The 4,290-nt window shown below is 38.2% G+C and overlaps 1 protein-coding gene across 1 annotated transcript in view; it reads left to right on the top strand.

The window, feature by feature from the left end:
* pdgfd (platelet derived growth factor d) overlaps positions 1-4,290 on the top strand; it is an 85,997-nt gene that overhangs the window by 12,274 nt on the left and 69,433 nt on the right. The gene's annotated exons all lie outside the window — the stretch shown is intronic.

Here is a 4,290-nt window from a genome sequence, read left to right as displayed (position 1 = left end):
GATTAAGAGTATAGTAAGACATTTCTTTATCATCATTTCTAAAGGAATTTTGTGGGAAAGTATTATGAACAAGCATTGATTACATTAGATGAGGGAGTGTCTTGCTGAAAATAAAAACACTGCAAAAGTAACTTATTTAGATTCTTTTCAGCACTAATATCAACAACAGATAGCAACAACATGTTAACATAACTACTCAAATAGAGGCAAACGTAATCAGGTAACTAAAGATTTAATTAAACTTAATTAAATGCTTTGAGTCTTTGGAGACTCCAGTCTTTGGTTATTTAAAGTTCGGCTTCCTGGGTTATGTCACAACTTGGGTGAGACAGGAGTATCCCTTTGATGGGGTAATGAAACACAGAGCAAGGTCAGTTGCCACGGTTACATGTGTGGGGGGCCAGTTTTGATAGGCTGTTGAGGGAAATGCTAATCGCTGGTTTGTGTCCCTTTGTCAGTTTAACAGTCAGGCCCCGCGTTATCAGCTTCGGAATCAAAAGGGTGCCAGTTTTATGGTCAGGGATAGCACTTAGAGAAAGCAACTTTCCCCCCCCCCCCTTCCGTTGGGGTCTCCCAGCAGTCTGTTGAAGTTGATCTTTAACAACCCCTGCTCTTCTCTGGGAGAGGAGAGAGGAATTTGGAGTAGCTCCAAATTTATTCAATATAAAATGCACAAATCCACACCGTTGTTCACTACAGAAATAACGCCAAATCAACTGCCCCCGAACGGATGTCTGATGGTCGGATGAATTTCTGAAAGTGCCATGACAACACAACTCTAGTTAACAATCGATACAGGAAAACTTAGCTAGTTTACCTCCAATTCTTTCTGCAACATTAACATGCCATGCTGTCCCTATCTTCCCAGCCGCCTCGTCCATATACATTGCTTTTTTTTTTGACACAAAGATGAAGGCAGGACATTTCTTCCTTTTTAACATTATTGCAAGCCAACAAACTTCTCTCGGCCTCGGCGCTTTCAAACAAATCTTTATTATGCATTCTCAACAGGCCGTTTTATTCAAGTTCGGTGTGAGCACTCAGGTTGCTGCTGACCATCCGACTGTACAGTGTGAGCATGTAAAACATGAGCTTTGGCTTTACTTGGCAGAGGTGTGAGATGGAATAAAACAACAAGATTTCTAAAATCGCGCAGTGTATGCCCAGCTTTAGCATTCTAGATATCTGTCTTGTGTCTGCCTCTTTGATGCGTTGTTGAATACTTTACACACAACGATCGGAGAGCGCCAATTTGGCCCTGATCACAGCCCGATGGTTGGTGAGCTCTGCGACTTGCAAATTGGGTTTAAAATCATGTACTGTGAACTAGGCTTACGCCATCATACTGCTATGAAAACATATTGTGTACATTTTCCACCATCTCTGCTTAGATATTAATTCCAGATTCTGTTATGATTGACCACATGCATTGCAAATTGTAGATTTTGTATGATTTTAAATCAACAAAATTACTGTCCAAACGAAACAGGCCGATATCTGTAGATCTGCCTTAAAACTCCCCCCTAAGATGTTGCACTTGGCTCCCAACTCTGAATTCACTGTTATTAACTTCTGAATTCAACATACGGAATCAAGTTTTCCCCCTAGGCATTATCCCATTTGAAGGAGCTTTGAGGAACTTTATTCTTTCCACTCTCTTCCTTCATTAATTTTGTCATTGAAACTTTGTCCCCTGGCTTATACTTTTTGTATATTTTTCTACATCCCTCTATGTAAAATTAAAGGGGTCTGAACCTCCTGGTTCAAGCCTAAAACTCTCTTACCCGCACCAAAGCCATTCACTAATCAGCATGCTTTTAATTAACACAATTACCTGCACCTGTGAGTGCTGCTAATGCCAGCATCCTACCTCCAGCTTCTCCCCCACCAGCTGATCCCCACAAATTCTGAGTGATGATGACTATGCTGTAGGAGCAAGTTGCTGAATAATTTTGGGGGTTCATCACAATAAACTGGCACTACGCCCAGATGAAGTCTGCACCAAATCTATCTACTTTTTATCATCAGTTTCTTAGCTTCTTACATAACTATGTTTGGTTTAAAATGTCTGCTGCAGGTTGCACTGTGATTTGGTGGCTGACATTTGTTGTTTGCTGTCGTGGTGCATTTATGTGTTACTGGAACCTCTCACTTCCAACACGTGAGTTGGCTGCTCATCAACAACGTTTTTAATGAAAGAAGAAACCAATTGTTTTGATTGACATTCATTTATTTCTTAGTACAATTTTGTAATATGGATGCAAATCTGAGTATAATGTTGAAACCACAAACGTTTATGATAAAATACGATTACAAAGAAATTTATTAAACACAGATTAAAGAATATTTGCATTGAGACCATACAGATCAATGTAGGGTTTCAGATGTTTGTTTTGTTTCTTTTTCTAAGACCACTATGTTTTAGAAAGTGAAGATGAAACATTGTCTTAATATTAGGGTTGGGAATCACCAGAGGCCCCACGATACGATATTATCACGATATTTATGTTGCGATTCTTTTTTTCTTGCGATTTTAAATATATTGAGATACATTGCAATTTATTACCTTTTTCCAACTTCCAATTAGGTCCCTAAAGTCAAACTTTGTCAACATCTGTTTATCTAAAAAGATACATTTATCTGTTTGTTCATATCACTTTTTCAGTCCTCTATATGGTCCTGTTAAGTTTTCTAGTGGGCTAAAAAAGCAAGAGATTTTATTATTCTAGTACCAAAAAGTTAAAACTCCCATCTGCAATTTATATTATAAAATATCGAAACTTGGCGTCCGTGTATCGATCCAGTATTGCCATGGCAAATATTGCGATACTATGCTGTATCGATTTTGTCCCCCACCCCTACCCCCCCTTAATATAGTATAATAGATTTAGCTTCATAAAAACAGAAACCCGGGACTACATTTAAGTTAAGAAAGTAATTGGACATATTACTTTTTAATGCAGCCTAAATTGTCTAAATCTAGATACTGGTGGGCAGACTGTCTGCCTTTTCTTCTGGTATTTAATGCTTAAGCACTAAATAAAGTGTTTTATATTCTCGTAATGGCCGTAAAGGATTTAATTTCACATTTTATGACTCTGCTGTGTGCTTGATAATAAGGAGCTATGGCAATTAGGTCTTATCAGCACTGTTAGGGGTGTTGTGCATGCTTAGTGTTTTGTTTGTTCATGGAAGTGGTGTATCAATCGATGTTTTGTCTAAATACTCTGTGTGTGTGTGTGTGTGTAAGAGAGAGAGAGAAAGTGTTTTTTGTTTTTGTTTTTATTTCACACTTGCTTTGGCAATGTAAATGTGTGTCTCCCGTGCCAAAATAGCCCCTTTGGATTGAATAGAAGTGTGAGTAAATGCTTTGCCGTGTTGTAGGTTGAATGTGTTTCTATTTGATTCATGTATGACATCTGTGTATGTGTTCCTGTAAGTGCTTGTGTATTTATTATGTGTATGAGTGTCCGAGTCATCACGCATTGCGTGGTTATTTTCCGTACATGCAGTGCTCATTATGCCACCTGCAAGGCCTATTATAGGTTTGTGTGCACTACTATTGTAGTCTGTGCATGGCTGGCTGTGTGTGTGTGTGTGTGTGTGTTAGCAAGTTACAGACAATAGAACTGTGTCAGTGGAGCGTAGAAAATCAGGACAGATAAGCTTGTCATAATAATCCTCCCTTCGCTTTGTGTATCAAGTCAGCTTAATACACCTACCAACTGATAATCTGCCACAAACACATCAGACAACAGACAACAGACAAAAAACACACATATGCACAAGCACACACAAAAACCCATGCAATTAAACAAAGACTGCACCTCTCATTGTAAGGTATTCTGGCATTATAAAATAATAGAATTTAACTGTTGTAATGGTAAAAGCTGATGAGGATCCAAATGAAAAAAACAAATGAAAATGTTGGTATTAGCATGTACTTGTATTTGAGTAGAAGGAAGTGCTCTAATGTACACAAACCAACACATGTTTTGTAGGAGCTAACAAGCTCACCAGGGATGTGCGTTAGGATTGAGATGGTGCGTTAAACCATGTTTTGCCTGTATATACTACTTTGCTAAATACAAAAATACCACTAATTAGAACAAGCTTAGGATATGGGTGGACAGTCAAGAAGTGATTCATGCTTGTACAGATGGAATTATTACTTTTTTCTACTTGGAAAAGTTTGGAACTGACAGCAATCTCTATTCTCAATACAGATCAACTGAATAGATTTTGGGTCGTCTATCACTGAACTCTGTTCAAGAGATACTCTTTTTTTTT

Source organism: Micropterus dolomieu, linkage group LG17 (genome assembly GCF_021292245.1).
Source record: "Micropterus dolomieu isolate WLL.071019.BEF.003 ecotype Adirondacks linkage group LG17, ASM2129224v1, whole genome shotgun sequence".
NCBI classification, from domain to species: domain Eukaryota; kingdom Metazoa; phylum Chordata; class Actinopteri; order Centrarchiformes; family Centrarchidae; genus Micropterus; species Micropterus dolomieu.
This window is presented reverse-complemented; position numbering and strand designations above follow the sequence as displayed.